The following is a 19,404-nucleotide window of genomic DNA, read 5'->3' as shown; positions in this document are numbered from 1 at the left end:
CTCCTGTTTTAGTGATTTAAATGCTTTCTTTTTTTCATTTATTGCTTTCTTTACATTTCTGTTTATCCACATTTTTTTTTCTAGTTCCTTAAATTTTTATTCCCATAAGGTATGTAGCTTCACAATTAGATTTTAGGATGCTTTTAAAAATATCCCATTTTGTGGCTGTATTTTTATTGTTGAGGACTTTGTCCTAGTTAGTTAGGCCTATAGCCTCTCTTAGTTGTCTAAATTTTGCTTTTTTGAAGTTCCTCCCTGAAGAAACGCTCATTGGAATGACAATTGGAAGGTTTTTACTTTATGGTCACTATTTCCAAGGTGTCCTCCAACCTGCACATCTGTTGTTCTGCCAGGTCTATTGGTTAATACTAAGTCCAGTATGGCTGTCCCTCTAGCCGGGTCCTGAACCAGTTGGGAAAGGTAATTGTCTTTGGTTATTGCAAAGAACCTTGGACCGCGCTGCTGTATTAGCCAATCCTGGAATCTTCACTCCAGCACAGAGCCGTCAGTAAATGGAACACAGAGAACCTTACCTCCTTTCACAGGCACACTCCTCTCTTCCAACACACTCCTGTCAGATATCGAGAAAGCGCATCAATAGTGAAGTGCTGCTTAGTACGGTCAGATTAAAGGGTTTATTATACTCACAAGAGAAGATCTTGGTTAAAAGCATATCACATATCCATAAAACACCTACTCCTGCCCGACCTGACTTTTGCGCTTCGTCAGGGGCAATTGCAAAGAACCTGTTTCCTTTATGAGATGTACAGGTTTCAGTTTCCCAGTCCATATCTGGGTAGTTGAAGTCCCCCATAATAACGACCTCATTATGATTTGCCGCCTCGTCTATCTTGTTTAGTAGTAGATTTTCTGTGGACTCTGGTATATTAGCTGGTTTATAATAAACTCCTATTAGTATTTTATTATAGTTTTTTTTTCTCCATATATTTCTACCCACAGTGACTCCACATGTTCATGTCCCTCACTTATATCTTCTCAAACTGTGGGATTTAGACAGGACTTGACATAAAGGCAGACCCCTCCCCCTCTCCTTTCTAAACAGACTGTAACCCTGTACATTAACCGCCCAGTCATAGCTATCATCCAGCCATGTCTTAGTAATTCCCATTATGTCATAGTCCTCCTCACACATCCTTTTTTTTTTTTTTTTTATTCCTTCTTTATTGTTTTCTGAGCCAAATGTATAAAATTCCATAACATACAATTTGATAATATTAACCACTTCAGCCCCGCTAGGTGAAACCCCCTTCATGACCAGAGCACTTTTTACACTTCGGCACTACACTCCTTTCACCGTTTATCGCTCGGTCATGCAACTTACCACCCAAATGAATTTTACCTCCTTTTCTTCTCACTAATAGAGCTTTCATTTGGTGGTATTTTATTTCTGCTGACATTTTTACTTTTTTTGTTATTAATCAAAATGTAACGATTTTTTGCAAAAAAATGACATTTTTCACTTTCAGCTGTAAAATTTTGCAAAAAAAACGACATCCATATATAAATTTTTCACCAAATTTATTGTTCTACATGTCTTTGATAAAAAAAAAATGTTTGGGCAAAAAAAAAATGGTTTGGGTAAAAGTTATAGCATTTACAAACTATGGTACAAAAATGTGAATTTCCGCTTTTTGAAACAGCTCTGACTTTCTGAGCACCTGTCATGATTCCTGAGGTTCTACAATGCCCAGACAGTAGAAAACCCCCACAAATGACCCCATTTCGGAAAGTAGACACCCTAAGGTATTCGCTGATGGGCATAGTGAGTTCATAGAACTTTTTATTTTTTGTCACAAGTTAGCGGAAAATTATGATGATTTTATTTTTTTTATTTTTTCTTACAAAGTCTCATATTCCACTAACTTGCGACAAAAAATAAAAAATTCTAGGAACTCACCATGCCCCTCACAGAATACCTTGGGGTGTCTTCTTTCCAAAATGGGGTCACTTGTGGGGTAGTTATACTGCCCTGGCAATTTAGGGGCCCAAATGTGTGAGAAGAACTTTGCAATCAAAATGTGTAAAAAATGCCCTGCAAAATCCGAAAGGTGCACTTTGGAATATGTGCCCCTTTGCCCACCTTGGCAGCAAAAAAGTGTGACACATCTGGTATCGCCGTACTCAGGAGAAGTTGGGGAATGTGTTTTGCGGTGTCATTTTACATATACCCATGCTGGGTGAGAAAAATATCTTGGTCAAATGCCAACTTTGTATAAAAAAATGGGAAAAGTTGTCTTTTGCCAAGATATTTCTCTCACCCAGCATGGGTACTGTATATGTAAAATGACACCCCAAAACACATTCCCCAACTTCTCCTGAGTACGGCGATACCAGATGTGTCACACTTTTTTGCTGCCAAGGTGGGCAAAGGGGCACATATTCCAAAGTGCACCTTTCAGATTTTGCAGGCCATTTTTTACACATTTTGATTGCAAACTACTTCTCACACATTTGGGCCCCTAAATTGCCAGGGCAGTATAACTACGCCACAAGTGACCCCATTTTGGAAAGAAGACACCCCAAGGTATTCCGTGAGGGGCATGGCGAGTTCCTAGAATGTTTTATTTTTTGTCGCAAGTTAGTGGAATATGAGACTTTGTAAGGAAAAAAGAAAAATCATCATTTTCCGCTAACTTGTGACAAAAAATAAAAAATTCTAGGAACTCGCCGTGCCCCTCACGGAATACCTAGGGGTGTCTTCTTTCCAAAATGGGGTCACTTGTGGCGTAGTTATACTGCCCTGGCAATTTAGGGGCCCAAATGTGTAAGAAGTACCTTGCAATCAAAATGTGTAAAAAATGGCCTGTGAAATCTGAAAGGTGCACTTTGGAATATGTGCCCCTTTGCCCACCTTGGCTGCAAAAAAGTGTCACACATGTGGTATCGCCGTACTCAGGAGAAGTTGGGCAATGTGTTTTGGGGGGTCATTTTACATATACCCATGCTGGGTGAGAGAAATATCTTGGCAAAAGACAACTTTTCCCATTTTTTTATACAAAGTTGGCATTTGACCAAGATATTTTTCTCACCCAGCATGGGTATATGTAAAATGACACCCCAAAACACATTCCCCAACTTCTCCTGAGTACGGCGATACCACATGTGTGACACTTTTTTGCAGCCTAGATGCGCAAAGGGGCCCAAATTCCTTTTAGGAGGGCATTTTTAGACATTTGGATCCCAGACTTCTTCTCACACTTTCGGGCCCCTAAAAAGCCAGGGCAGTATAAATACCCCACATGTGACCCCACTTTGGAAAGAAGACACCCCAAGGTATTCAATGAGGGGCATGGCGAGTTCCTAGAATTTTTTTTTTTGCATAAGTTAGCGGATATTGATTTTTTTTGTTTTTTTTCTCACAAAGTCTCACTTTCCGCTAACTTAGGACAAAAATTTCAATCTTTCATGGACTCAATATGCCCCTCACGGAATACCTTGGGGTGTCTTCTTTCCGAAATGGGGTCACATGTGGGGTATTTATACTGCCCTGGCTTTTTAGGGGCCCTAAAGCGTGAGAAGAAGTCTGGAATATAAATGTCTAAAAATGTTTACGCATTTGGATTCCGTGAGGGGTATGGTGCGTCCATGTGAGATTTTATTTTTTGACACAAGTTAGTAGAATATGAGACTTTGTAAGAAAAAACAAAAACAAACAAAAAATTTCCGCTAACTTGTGCCAAAAAAAATGTCTGAATGGAGCCTTACCAGGGGGGGTGATCAATGACAGGGGGGTGATCACCCATATAGACTCCCTGATCACCCCCCTGTCATTGATCACCCCCCTGTAAGGCTCCATTCAGACGTCCGTATAATTTTTACGGATCCATGGATCGGATCCGCAAAACACATGCGGACGTCTGAATGGAGCCTTACAGGGGGGTTATCAATGACCGGGAGTGATCAGGGTGATCACCCCCCTGTCACTGATCACCCCCCCTGTAAGGCTCCATTCAGACATCCGCATGATTTTTTACGGATCCATGGATACATGGATCGGATCCACAAAACACATGCGGACGTCTGAATGGAGCCTTACAGGGGGGTTATCAATGACAGGGGGTGATCAGGGTGATCACCCCCCCTGTCACTGATCACCCCCCCTGTAAGGCTCCATTCAGACATCCGCATGATTTTTTACGGATCCATGGATACATGGATCGGATCCACAAAACACATGCGGACGTCTGAATGGAGCCTTACAGGGGGGTTATCAATGACAGGGGGTGATCAGGGTGATCACCCCCCTGTCACTGATCACCCCCCCTGTAAGGCTCCATTCAGACATCCGCATGATTTTTACGGATCCATGGATAGGATCCACAAAACACATGCGGACGTCTGAATGGAGCCTTACAGGGGGGTGATCAATGACAGGGGGGTGATCAGGGAGTGTATATGGGTGATCACCCGCCTGTCATTGATCACCCCCTGTAAGGCTCCATTCAGACGTCCGCATGTGTTTTGCGGATCCGATCCATGTATCCATGGATCCGTAAAAATCATGCAGACGTCTGAATGGAGCCTTACAGGGGGGTGATCAATGACAGGGGGGTGATCAATGACAGGGGGTGATCAGGGAGTGTATATGGGTGATCACCCGCCTGTCATTGATCACCCCCCTGTAAGGCTCCATTCAGACGTCCGTATGCTTTTTGCGGATCCGATCCATGTATCCGTGGATCCGTAAAAATCATACGGACGTCTGAACGGAGCCTGACAGGGGGGTGATCAATGACAGGGCGGTGATCAATGACAGGGGGGTGATCAGGGAGTTTATATGGGGTGATCATGGGTGATCAGGGGTTTATAAGGGGTTAATAAGTGACGGGGGGGGGGTGTAGTGTAGTGTGGTGTTTGGTGCGACTGTACTGAGCTACCTGAGTCCTCTGGTGGTCGATCCTAACAAAAGGGACCACCAGAGGATCAGGTAGGACGTATATTAGACGCTGTTATGAAAACAGCGTCTAATATAGGGGTTAAAAAATTCGGATCTCCAGCCTGCCAGCGAGCGATCGCCGCTGGCAGGCTGGAGATCCACTCGCTTACCTTCCGTTCCTGTGAGCGCGCACGCCTGTGTGCGCGCGTTCACAGGAAATCTCGGCTCTCGCGGGAGGACGCGTATATGCATCCACCCAGAAGAGCAGGACCGCCGGCAGGACGCAATCCTGCGTACGGCGGTCCTGAGGTGGTTAAATAATGAAAAATAATTATACACAAATTAATGCAATTAACCTCTTTTACCCACCCCCTCTCTTAATTCACTGCTGCGGGATCCGACTGTACCTTAATTACTCTACCGATTTCTGGGGCGGAAAACCCACCCTTTCAACTCCGCTCAAATTTTTTTGCTATTCTTCTATAGGAATTAATAGTGTCCATCAAGGCCCTCCACTCGGAGAAGGTGGGGCTATTTTTAGTGCTCCAGTATTTAACAATCAAGGCCGTTGCAGCCATAAACCCCTTCAGGCAAATTCGTATCTGATAGGGCGTTAAATCAATAGGGAAGAAGAGACACAATATTGCCTGCATAAAACATCGATTCAATTTGATCTTATATCTTCTGTATAGTTCCTCATAGACACTGATCCAAAAACAACTTACTTCTGGACAGTTCCATAGTAAGTGACTCAGGTCAGCATTTTCTGCCAAGCACTTCGAACACACGTCCCTTTTTTCTTTATATATTTTGGCGAGGAACGCGGGGGAGTAGTATAGGCGATGTACAATCTTGAACTGCATGAGTCTATATTTCTGGGAGATCGAGACTTTTTTTATATTTTGATATATTATATCCCAGTTGCTCCCATCGCCCAATTCGGCTTCCCAGCTTCCCTCGCTTTTGAATGTTATTTCCCCAAGACAGTCCCGCAATCTGCGATATATTTGAGAAAGCGTGAGTTGTGTATCATTAAACTTGAAACAGTAATCCAAAAAGGAATTTGCCCTAATAGTCAAGAGTCATTTATCCTGAGTGCTCATGAATGCGTGCCTGATTTGTGCATATCTATATCTATCTAAAAACATGACAGTCGGGTCTTTTATTAATTCATCTAAAGGGGTTATATTACCATGTGATATTATATGAGTTAAGCGGTTAATACCGCGTGAATTCCAAGTTATCATCTGCAATTAACATAAATTCTTTTAAATTATGATTGCGCCAAAGTGGGGTAAAGTGAGGAGGGCCTATTACACCTAATATCTTTTTAGTCTTATTCCAAACCTTATTTAACTTATCACTGATTAAGCACTGTTTTTTTCTTTTCCCCGGGTGGCCAGTCTCCAAGATCGAAAAAATATCCCCGTACGGCCCCTGGAAATCCCTTGACAGAATATTTAACAATGAGGCAGGCTGGTGGTCCCCCCCCTTCCCCCCCCCCCCCCCCCCCGTCCCACCCACCACATTATCTGAGCTGCAATATAATATCCCTGAAGGAAGGGGAGGGACAGACCCCCATCTCTCTCAGAAAGCCAAAGATATTTTTGCTTGATCCTGACCCTTCCCCTCCCCCAAATTAGCTAGTTCAACAGTCTATCCAGCAGCCCGAAGTATGAATCATCGATCCATATCTGACACGCTGTCAAAGGGTATAGAACGATGGGGAGGATCACCATCCTAACCAATGCAAACCTTTCTGCCTGTGACAGAGGCAACTTCTGCTAAGTGCAGATCTTTTCCCTCAACTTGTTGATCATAGGGGTGATGTTTAGCAGGTTATATCTAGTCAAATCCACACTAATTCTAATACCCAGATATCGAATAGAGTCAGTGGGTCCAAGTGGCCTAATACCTAAAGAGCCATTGGGGGGTACTTTAACAAGGGGGAGAATTTTGGATTTATCCCAATTTACTTTATACCCTGATAGTGAACCATATTCTTCCAAGATGTTTATAACAGGTGGAACAGCTTTCCACCCCTGCTTCAAAAAACAAGAATATCGTCCGCATACAGACTAATTTTATCTTCCTCTCCTCTCCCTCTGAAGCCGGTGATCTCATTAGATTGTCAGATTCTGGATGCAAGGGGTTCCAGGGCCAAGGCAAAAATCAGAGGTGAGAGGGGACAGCCCTGCCGAGTGCCTCGCTGTAAGGGGAACTGTTCGGAGTCTGATCTGGATGAATCAGGCATGAATGACCCCCCTCAACCTGTTAGCAAGCAGTTTGGCTAGTATCTTGTAGTCGGTATTAAGTAATGAAATTGGGCGATACGACCCAATTTCATTCTTATCCTTACCCTTCTTCAAAATTAAAGAAATAGAGGCCTCCCTCGAGGAAGGAGGGAGTGAGCCACTCCTCCAAGATTCATTAAGCGTTTGTAGAAGGAGTGGGAGTACCGCTTTACGATATACTCTATAGAATTCAATGGGTAAATTGTCTCTACCCGGAGCCGTATTGCTTTTTATGCTATCGACAGCAGTCTCCAGCTCATCAAGGGTAATTGGTGAGTTTAATTTGACGCGATCTGAATCGGAGAGGCGAGGGAGGGCCACGCTATCTAAAAAGAGAGCCAGGGCTCCATCATCAACCCCGAGATCCGACTGATGGAGTTTAGTGAAATGTTCTATAAAAGCTGATTTAATGTTTAAATGGTTATTGGTTAAAACGCCAGAGGGCAACTTAATTTGCTTTATTAGGGTTTGGGTCTTTTGATTAGCAATTACAGATGGCAGCATTCTACCTGTTTTGTTCTTTAAAAAAAAATAATTGCTGTCCCGCAAAAAAAGACTTGTGTTGCGCTTGTTCATATAGGAAGGTGAATCACACATCACTAATTCTAGTTCCCCAGTTTTATTAGTCAGGCTTCTGGCATTAGTATACATACAATTAAGAGGTTTATGTATATTATTTACCCTACACCTTTCCTTCTGAACTGTTCTAATCCCTCCTTTCCATTCCTCTTCCAGTTCAATTACCTTGCCCCAGGTCTCTATCTGCACTATCTTCCCCTCCTATAATGTAATTACACCCCCCCCCCCCCGTCCCTAGTTTAGACTCCTTCAACCTTCTAGCATCTTCTCCCCCAAAACAGCTGCCCCTTCCTCATTGAGGTGCAGCCCGTCCCTACGATAGAGCCTGTAGCCAACAGAGAAGTCGGCCCAGTTCTCCAGGAACCCAAACCCCTCCTTCCTACACCAGTTATTGAGCCACTTGTTAACCTCCCTAATGTGCTGCTGCCTTTCTTGTGTGGCTCGTGGTACAGGTAGTATTTTGGAAAACACTACGTTTGAGGTCCTTGCCCTAAGCTTGTGACCTAAATCCCTAAAATAATTTTTAAGGATGCTCCACCTACCTCTGAGCATGGGACAGCACAGGGGTAGTAATAGAGAGTGGGGCTACCACTGATAAGAGTAAGTCTGTCTGCGTGACACATCGTGAATCTATGGGTATAGTGTATCTTTAAACCATACCTGGTGAAGCATAAAACCAGGGCCTGATATAAAAGGATACCAATCTGCCTATTCCATCCCCGGTCTGTTCTACCCCTATAAGTATTTGTAACATTAAAAAAACTGTCAGCTCTGGTCTTACTGTTCACATTTTATCATTAATGTGCAATTTCTCTCAAAAAGTGACCCCGGCTAGGATTGCCTAATTACATAGAAGCCATTATTCATCTTCCCAGAGAAATATCTTCTTAATCTGCACACCCTGACCAAAATGTACCAGTGGGGGAATCCTTGATTATTTTTTATTGTATGTCCCACAAGCTCTGGATTGTTTAGTTTTATAATTGAAGATGATATAATATCAAATATATTCATTTGATATGTTACATTTGTGACCATTTTGAGTTAAGAAATTTGAGTTTGTGTGTTAACCCTTGCTACATCTGTACTTCTAGAAGTAATGACGATAGTTCAGTTGGGGAGGGGTGGTAGTGATCCTTTACTGTTCTCATGGTTTTGGACGCCTTCCCTTAATATATTTTGTCGGTGATTGCTTGTTTTTTGCACATAATGGTTTCTACCTTGCCAGGCAGGACCGTTAAGCCGCACAAGCATCACTTGCCACATGTGGATGCCCCAGTTATAAAGAGAATAGCAAAATAAAAAAATGCGTAAATGTTCCACCTGCCAAAATGTATTTTAAAAGTATCAAAATATATCATAAAATACAAGTGAGGATAAAATAGAAAAACAGTCCACACCTGCCGAAACCATCAGCATACTTGGCCTTTTCACATGAAACTTGATCCAAAACTAAGGAACAAAAGGGTAAGCCCTGTAACGCCCTAGCTCTCTCCCTTACTGCTCAGCCTATGCAAAAATCTCAATGGTAGAAAATTGCATACCCTCGTTCCTCGACTGTATGACACCTGAACACCCTATAATAGTGAGGGGACACGACCACCAGCTCCCTACACTTAATACGGAGGGAGTCAGGGTCACCTAGGATCAAGCCCACAGGAAAACAGAAATAAAGAAACAGACTTATCTTGTGGATGCAGCAGTAACAGCTTCTAGCATCAGCACACTCCAGGAAGTTGTATAAACCGCAAGGTAAGGCAGTATGGGGAGGAGATATATAGGGAGGCAATCACTGCTAATAGATGACAGCTGGGAGAGGGAGGAGAGATGTCAAAATGAAAGCAAAACAAAAGAAGATCATGCAGGAGGTACTGAAGAACGTCTAAGGGCTCTTTCACACCTGCGTTCTTTTCTTCCGGCATAGAGTTCCGTCGTCGGGGCTCTATGCCGGAAGAATCCTGATCAGTTTTATCCTAATGAATTCTGAATGGAGTGAAATCCGTTCAGGATGCATCAGGATGTCTTCAGTTCAGGACCGGAACGTTTTTTGGCTAGAGAAAATACCGCAGCATGCTGCGCTTTTTGCTCCGGCCAAAAATCCTGAAGACTTGCCGCAAGGCTGGATCCGGAATTAATGCCCATTGAAAGGCATTGATCCGGAGCCGGCCTTAAGCTAAACGTTGTTTCGGCGCATTGCCGGATACGACATTTAGCTTTTTCTGAATGGTTACCATGGCTGCTGGGACGCTAAAGTCCTGGGAGCCATGGTAAAGTGTAGTGGGGAGCAGCATACTTACCGTCCGTGCGGCTCCCGGGGCGCTCCAGAGTGACGTCAGGGTGCCCCACGCGCATGGATGACGTGATCACATGGCACGTCATCCATGCGCATGGGGCGCTCTGACGTCATTCTGGAGCGCCCCGGGAGCCGCACGGACTGTAAGTATACCGCTCCCCGCTCCTACTATGGCAACCAGGACTTTAATAGCGTCCTGGCTGCCATAGTAACACTGAAAGCATTTTGAAGACGGATCCGTCTTCAAATGCTTTCAGTACACTTGCGTTTTTTCCGGATCCGGCGTGTAATTCCGGCAAGTGGAGTACACGCCGGATCCAGACAACGCAAGTGTGAAAGAGGCCTAACAGAACTTCTCAAAGATCTGGTGGTGACAGTTGACATAGACATAGAATGTGTCTGCAGATAAGAACCATTTGGCCCATCTAGTCTGCCCAATATACTGAATACTATGGATAGCCCCTGGCCCTATCTTATATGAAGGATGGCCTTATGCCTATCCCATGCATGCTTAAACTCTTCCACTGTATTTGCAGCTACCACTTCTGTAGGAAGGCTATTCCATGCATCCACTACTCTCTCAGTAAAGTAATACTTCCCGATATTACTTTTAAACCTTTGCCCCTCTAATTTAAAACTATGTCCTCTTGTAGCAGTTTTTCTTCTTTTAAATATTCTTTCCTCTTTTACCTTGTCGATTCCCTTTATGTATTTAAAAGTTTTCTATCATATCCCCTCTGTCTCGTCTTTCTTCCAAGCTATACATGTTAAGGTCCTTTAATCTTTCCTGGTAAGTTTTATCCTGCAATCCATGTACCAGTTTAGTAGCTCTTCTCTGAACTCTCTCCAAAGTATCAATATCCTTCTGGAGATATGGTCTCCAGTACTGCGCACAATACTACAAATGAGGTCTCACTAGTGCTCTGTAGAGTGGCATGAGCACCTCCCTCTTTCTACTGGTAATGCTTCTCCCTATACACCCAAGCATTCAACTAGCATTTCCTGCTGCTCTATGAAATTGTCTGCCTACCTTTAAGTCTTCTGAAATAATAATCCCTAAATCCCTTTCCTCAGATACTGAGGTTAGGACTGTATCACTGATTTTATATTCTGCTCTTGGATTTTTACGCCCCAGGTGCATTATCTTGCACTTATCAACCATTACATTTTAGTTGCCAGATTTTTGACCATTCCTCTAGTTTTCCTAAATCCTTTTTCATTCAGTGTATCCCTCCAGGAACATCAACCCTGTTACAAATCTTTGTGTCATCAGCAAAAAGACACACCTTACCATCGAGGCCTTCTGCAATTTCGCTGATAAAGATAATAAACAATATGGGTCCCAGAACAGATCCCTGAGGTACCCCACTGGTAACGAGACCATGGTCTGAATATACTCCATTGACTACAACCCTCTGTTGTCTGTCCCTCAGCCACTGCCTAATCCATTCAACAATATGGGAGTCCATACACAAAGACTGCAATTTATCGATAAGCCTTCTATGTGGGACAGTATCAAAAGCCTTACTAAAGTCTAGATAAGCAATGTCTACTGCACCTCCGCCATCTATTATTTTAGTCACCCAATCAAAAAAAATCTATAATATTAGTTTGACATGATCTCCCTGAAGTAAACCCATGCTGTTTTTCATCTTTCAATCCATGGGATTTTAGATGTTCCACAATCCTCTTCTTAAAGGGAACCTGTCACCAGTTTTATGGTGTCCTAACTAAGGGCAACATAAATAAGTTACCGATTCTCTTAGCAAAATGCTGGGTCACTTTCTTTAATTGACTCAGTCAATCTGCCAACATCTTGTATTGAAAAGCTCCAGCTGATAATGATGAGTCATGAATATTCATGAGCTCTTGACTCTCCCCGCCCACCTGCTGCTGAATGACCGTTTTTTTCCATATCAATCAGCAGCAGGTGGGCAGGGGAGTGGCTATAGCTCTGAATTAAATATATACGCTGGACTCAGTGACATCACGCTGGACTCAAATCAGCTCATTAGCATGCGGCATCTTTGTGTGTATATTATGAGGTAACCATCTGTCACACCAGTAAGTAAATACATCTAAGGCACTTTTTAGTAGTTAATGATTGTATATAATTAGTTAGATTATAATTAAATATCCACATGGCAGGTTCCCTTTAAGTATGGTTTCCATTAATTTCCCCACTATTGATGTCAGGCTTACTGGCCTATAATTGCGCGATTCCTCCCTACTACCTTTCTTGTGTATGGGCACAACATTTGCTAATTGCCAATCTTCTGGGACGACTCCTGTTGCCAGTGATTGGTTAAATAATTCTGTTAATAGTTTTGATAGTTCACCGCTGAGCTCTTTTAATAGCTTTGGGTGTATCCCATCAGGCCCCTGTGACTTATTTGTATTAAGAACCTCTTCCTCTGTAAAGACACATTCATCAAAAGATTCATTAGTCTTCTTTCCTAACTGAGGTCCTTTTCCTTCATTTTCCTTTGTAAAAACTGAACAGAGGTTTTCATTGAGGCAGTCAGCTAGTTCTTTATCCTCTTACATATACCTTCCTTCTTTTGTTTTTAATTTGTCAATTCCTTGTTTTAGTTTACTTTTTTCATTTATGTATCTGAAGAATGTCTTATCGCCTTTTTTCACTGACTGAACTAATTTCTCTTTTGCCTGTGCTTTAGAAGCTCTTTTAACTTGCTTGTCCTCTCTCTGCCTAATCTTATAAATTTGCCTGTCATCCTAATGTTATTTTTTATTTTTATGATTACTAAACGCTATCTTTTAGTTTTTAATGATTTTGGCCACTTCTGCCAGTGGTCTCTTCCTTTTTTTGCTTTTACTGACAAGCCTAATGCAATTTTCTGTTGCCTTCAATAGTGCCACTTTTAAGTAGTCCCATTTCTCCTGGACGGTTCCAATCTGATAGGGACTCGTATACCACTAATCTAATTTTAGAAAAGTCTGTTTTTCTAAAATCTAAAACTTTTTAGTTTTTGTGTGGTGTTACTCAGTCACTGTACTTATAGTAAACCACACTGACTGGTGATCACTAGATCCCAAGCTTTCCCCTACAGTAATATCAGATACCAAATTCCCATTTGTGAATACTAAATCTAAAATGGCCTCCTTCCAGGTTGGCTCCTCAACTACTTGCTGTAGAAATAATCCCAGTAGGGAATTTACAATATCTGTACTCCTGGCAGAACTAGCTATTTTGTTTTTTACATATTGGGTATCGCCGCGTCCGTATCGACCGGCTCTATAAACATATCACATGACCTAACCCCTAATTTTTTTGGTCACCTTACATCACTAAAAGTAAAACAGCAAGTGATCAAAAAGGCGTATGCCCACCAAAATAGTACCAATCTAACAGTCACCTCATCCCGCAAAAATTGAGCCCCTACCTAAGATGATCGTCCAAAAAATTTAAAAACTATGGCTCATGGCTTTTTGTTTTAGAAAAGCTGTTATTGTGTAAAACTTAAGTAAATAAAAGAAAGTATACATATTAGGTATCGCCGCGTCCGTAGTAACCTGCTCTATAAAAATTTCATATGACCTAACCCCTCAGATGAACACCGTAAAAATAAGACATTTTCTGTCACCTTACATCACAAAAAGTGTAATAGCAAGCGATCAAAAAGTCATATGCATCTCATCCCGCAAAAAAATTAGACCCTACCTAAGATAATCGCCCAAAAACTGAAAAAAAACTATGGCTCTCAGAATATGGAGACACTTAAACATTATTATTTTTTTTTTCAAAAATGATATTATTGTGTAAAACTTACATAAATAAAAAAGAAAGTATACATACTAGGTATCACATGACCTAACCCCTCAAATGAATATCATTAAAAAATTAAAATAAACACTGTGTAAAAAAAAACATTTTTTGTCACCTTGCATCACAAAAAGTGTAATAGCTAGCGATCAAAAAGTCATACGCACCCCCAAAATAGTGCCAGTCATCTCATCCTGAAAAAATGAGCCCCTACACAAGACAGTTGCCCAAAACATAAATAAAACTATGGCTTTCAGAATGTGGAGACACTAAAGAATCATAAAAAAAAAAAAAAAAAAAAATGCTTTGTTATGTAAAACTGAAACAAACAACCCAAAAAATATTATTTATATTTGGTATTGGCGCGTCCATGACAACCTGGTCTCTAAAAATACTACATGATCTAACATGTCAGATGAATGTTGTAAATAACAAAAAATAAAAACTGTGCCAAAACAGCTATTTCTTGTTACCTTGCCTCACAAAAAGTGCAATATAACGCAACCAAAAATCATATGTACCCTAAAATAGTACCAACAAAACTGCTACCCTATCCCGTAGTTTCTAAAATGGGGTAACTTTTTTGGAGTTTCTACTCTAGGGTTGCATCAGGGGGGCTTCAAATGGGACATGGTGTCAAAAAAACAGTCCAGCAAAATATGCCTTCCAAAAACTGTATGGCATTCCTTTCCTTCTGCGACATGCCATGTGCCCATACAGCAGTTTACGACCACATATGGGGTGTTTCTGTAAACTACAGAATCAGTGCCATAAATTATGAGTTTTGTTTGGCTGTTAACCCTTGCTTTGTAACTGGAAAAAAAAATTGATAATCTGCCAAAAAAGTGAAATTTTGAAATTGTATCTCTATTTTCCATTAATTTTTGTGGAACACCTAAAGGGTTAACAAAGTTTGTAAAATCAGTTTTCAAAACCTTAAGACTTCAGGCCTGAACTGGTCCTTAAAAAGTGGGTTTTTGAAAATTTCGGAAAAATTTCAAGATTTGCTTCTAAACTTCTAAGCCTTGTACCCTCACGTCACGTATCGGCGAGGACGCAGCCTCCGTGACACACTCGTGTCGAGTGAATTTACACCCCCACCCATTGTATCAGGCTCGACTTGGCTCAAATCCGACATTAAGGGGTGCTATAGATGTAGTGGGTGCATTGCCTGTCCCTACTTGAAATCTGGTAAAGACTTTAGCAGTATGGTTACAGGAAAGGAATATCGCATACACCACTTCATCAACTGTAGGACTCGCGGCGTCATTTACCTCCTATCGTGTGAATGCGGGAAAGGCTATGTAGGAAAAACCATCCGCGAGTTACGAAGACGCATTGGCGAACATATTAGCGACATAGCTAAAGCAAAGGACACCCCTGTCGCCAACCATGTTCATAGCCAACATAATGGTAAAGCCCGCATTTCCGTAATGGGTATAGACTGCGTCCTACCCCCCAAACGTGGAGGTGATTGGGACCGCGCTATACTACAGCGAGAATTGCGCTGGATCTACTACCTAAAAACAATGACCCCTCTGGGCCTAAATGAGCAGCTTAATTTTAGCTGCTACATTTAATTGCCTTATCTTCTGTATATCTCTCTTCCCTCACTGGGCCAGTTATACCCCTCCTGTGGCCGGTGCGTTTTTAAACCCGCCTCTAATAGCCTGGCTAAGTTTATTTATTCATATTGTTACCATGGATCCTATTTACCATGGGTCCCCCTGGCGATTAATTGAACTGCATTCACCATTGTGTTCAATTATTATCGCCCTGTGCACCAAACCGCCCCCTGTATATATATAACAAATGCTTCCACATTGGTTCTCGGGTGGTGGGCGTGGTCTTCCCGGCCCGGCGCGCCCCTTGGCCTTCGGTCATGTGATTACTATCACGTGATGCGCGGCGTCATTCTCCGGCGCCGCGCTCCACGGGCCGCGTCCGGCTGGAACGCACGCTCCCTTCCTGCGTTCCACCGGACATGTGACTTCCTGTCAACAGAGTCACATGTCCGGAAGTAGGAAGTTACAGTGGAAACCGGCGGATGGGGAGCACATTTAAAAAGACACAGAGTGGTGAGTACACTCTGCTGACAGCCTGCCCCTGGATTGACCATCCTGTGGCCCCTCTTATCCTTTATAGTTGGCACCCACTGATGCAGCTGTACCTTTTTGGATAGAGAACCTTGATGCGGTCGTGTCCTGTGTGATTCAGCCTGACTGGCTATACACACTGACAGACACTTGACCTTACCTTCCCCTCTTTTTGTACTATTTTTTCCCCCCTCTCAATGGTTGCACAGGCCCCATCCATAGCCCTGTGACCACCATTTGATCTCCCCTGACGATATTCTTCACGAATTGAAACGTGACACGTAGGGAGCAAAAATCTTTTTAGGGATTACTAGGGAATCTGTCCCCCCAGGGCCAGGTATCCGGACGGGGACGCTCCTTGCGGGGCAAGTTCCCCGTATAGGTAGGTAGGGCGTACTAGCCCCTGCCCCCTATTCAGGGCCGTCTAGGGTTAATCGCCCTGTTACCCACCTACGTTAAAGGGGCACCTATACCTACTTATCTCAAGTGTGGCCATCAAGTATTCCAGGATCCTCTCCACCAATAGCCATCTCGGCGAGAAACCCTGGTCGATAATCGGGTGAGAACGTTCCTAACTTTTTACTTATACCATCTTGGCCACATTTTGTATGTATATGTACAAGTTTATGCCCATAGGGCTGTCTTTAATTATTGTTTGTTGTAGAGGCTCATCCTCTGGTGTCTACCTATCTATTTTAGAATTTACTAACATTAAATGTTAAGTTTTATCCCTCTGTTCCGCTGGATCAGTACGTACACACACACACCCCCCCCCCCTCCCCTTGTAACATCCCCAAAAAATAAAAAGGAATTCCCAAAATAATCCAAACATGAAGTAGACATATGGGGAATGTAAAGTAATAACTATTTTTGGAGGTATTACTATGTATTATAGAAGTAGAGAAATTTAAACTTGGAAATTTGCAAATTTTTGATAAATTTGGTAATTTTTTTATTTATAAATAAAAATGTTTTGTTTTTTTTTTTACTCCATTTTACCAGTGTCATGAAGTACAATATGTGATGAAAAAACAATCTCAGAATGGCCTGGATAAGTCAAAGCGTTTTAAAATTATCACCACATAAAGTGACACTGGTCAGATTTGCTAAAAATTGCCTGATCCTTAAGGTGAAAATGAGCTCAGTCCTTACGGAGTTAAGGCAATTACACTGCCTGTCCCCCCAAAAAAAAGGCCCCACCAAAAAAAAAAAAAGGGTCACACACTAATATTTCGTTGGACCGCCTTTAGCTTTGATTATGGCACACATTCGCTGTGGCATTGTTTCGATAAGCTTCTGCAATGTCACAAGATTTATTTCCATCCAGTGTTGTATTCATTTTTCACCAAGATCTTGCATTGATGATGGTAGAGTCTGACTGCTGCGCAAAGTCTTCTCCAGCACATCCCAAAGAATCTCAATGGGGTTAAGGTCTGGACTCTGTGGTGGCCAATCCATGCGTGAAAATGATGTCTCATGCTCCCTGAACCACTCTTTCACAATTTGAGCCTGATGAATCCTGGTAATGTCATCTTGGAATATGCCCGTGCCATCAGGGAAGAACAAATCCATTGATGGAATAACCTTGATGCAACAACCCCAGATCATAGCACTGCCCACACAGGCTTGTACAGTAGGCACTAGGCATGATGGGTGCATCACTTCATCCGCCTCTCCTCTTACCCTGATGCACCCATCACTCTGGAACAGGGTAAATCTTGACTCATCAGACCACATGAGCTTCTTCCATTGCTCCAGAGCCCAATCTTTATGGTCCCTAGCAAATTGAAGCCTTTTTTTCTGGTTTGTCTCACTGATTAGTGGTTTTCTTACGGCTACACAGCTGTTCGGTCCCAATCCTTTTTGAGTTCCATTCGCATTGTGTGTGTGAAAATGCTCTTACTTTCACTATTAAACATGAGTTTTACAGGTTTTTTTCTTCAATTTGATTTCACCAATCACGATCATTCTGAAAAAAAATTCCCGCCACATTTCTTTCTCGAATACGATGAGTCCCCACTATCCTTCCAGTTTTTAATAATGCGTTGGACAGTTCTTAACCCAATTTTAGTAGTTTCTGTAATCTCCTTAGATGGTTTCTCTGCTTGATGCATGCCAATGATTTGACCCTTCTCAGACTAACATCTTTTCCGCGACCACGAGATGTGTCTTTCGACATGGTTGTTTAAGAAATGAGAAGCAACTCATTGCACCAGTTGGGGTTAAATAACTTATAATAGAAATGCTTCAATGGTGCTCTGTGTGTTTCACTGTACTGTGGCAGCGGTATCGCAGCAGAACCGAAAAATCTGGTGCACTGGGGAAGACACTAAATGTAGACACTGGTCGGCCGCACCAAGAGGATAGGGGAACATATATACAATATAGAAAGAAAACATGAGGGTCATCCATTGTCCCGTCATTATAAAATGAAACATGGAGGGAGTTTTGCTGGTTCAAATGTTTGTGGGGTGGAGATAATACAGAGAAAAAAAAAGGGGGGGGGCAATTTTATCAGAGAAATGTGCAGGGCAGAGGCAAAATGGATATTTAATATGGATACATTAATGCTGAATAGCCTGAACCCTGAAATAGAGCTGTTCGCTTTTGAATGATGGCCATATTGGTAGATCCGCATAGTAGAGGCACAGAAGGGGTTAACTACTAATAGTTAGGCAATGAGCGCATAAATAGAAAGAGTATTAGTAGCCATGTAACACTCCCTGATGAAGAACAGCGTCTGTTCGAAACGCGTTGGAGAGATTTCCTTGGCACCTGTGGTCACTTACGACCACGGGAGTGACGTCACTCGCTGCTCCTAGTGAGTGCAAAAAATTACTAAACCCCTACCTGCTGCAGCATCGTGCCACCAGCCAGGGCGCGAAGCGGCACGCCAGCTACAACGGAGTACTGACAGGCCAACATCCCGAACTCTGGCATCAGTGAATCGGCAATCCCTGACTCCAGAGAGGTGCGACATCCGCATTGAGCAGGAATCCACCAACAAAGATACAGGTACACCGTTTGTGTAGGAGATAACAGTGTTGGTGTATACTTGAGTGCTACAATATAGATAGCATGATATTCTACCCTGCCGTTCCCTATAACATTTAATTACCACAACTCTCTGGACACTGTCCTTCAGCCAGTTTTCAATCCAATTACAAACTTTACTTTCCAAGCCAATAGACCTTACTTTACTTATTAAGCGTCTATGAGGGACCGGATCAAAATCCTTTACAAAATCCAGAAACACTACATCCACAGCCGTCCCTCTGTCCAGGCTACTACTCACCTCAGAAAAATGAAGGAATATTCTCTAGCATCCATCAGTATTGGTCGTCTTTATTGTAGATCGGCATAACAGTACATGCTTCAATCTTCACCACCCTCCACCACAGGTTAACATGTTTCAAACTTGGAAGTTCTTCATCATAACCTAGTGACGTGGACCCAACACC

The 19,404-nt window shown here is 42.5% G+C and overlaps 1 pseudogene; it reads left to right on the top strand.

Moving 5' to 3' along the window:
- Window positions 1-19,404, top strand: part of LOC122940403 — a 277,094-nt pseudogene that overhangs the window by 32,705 nt on the left and 224,985 nt on the right.

This window comes from Bufo gargarizans, chromosome 6 (genome assembly GCF_014858855.1).
Source record: "Bufo gargarizans isolate SCDJY-AF-19 chromosome 6, ASM1485885v1, whole genome shotgun sequence".
In the NCBI taxonomy this organism is placed as follows: domain Eukaryota; kingdom Metazoa; phylum Chordata; class Amphibia; order Anura; family Bufonidae; genus Bufo; species Bufo gargarizans.
The sequence above is the reverse complement of the archived record's forward strand: the minus strand, read 5'-3'. Positions and strand labels throughout refer to the sequence as shown.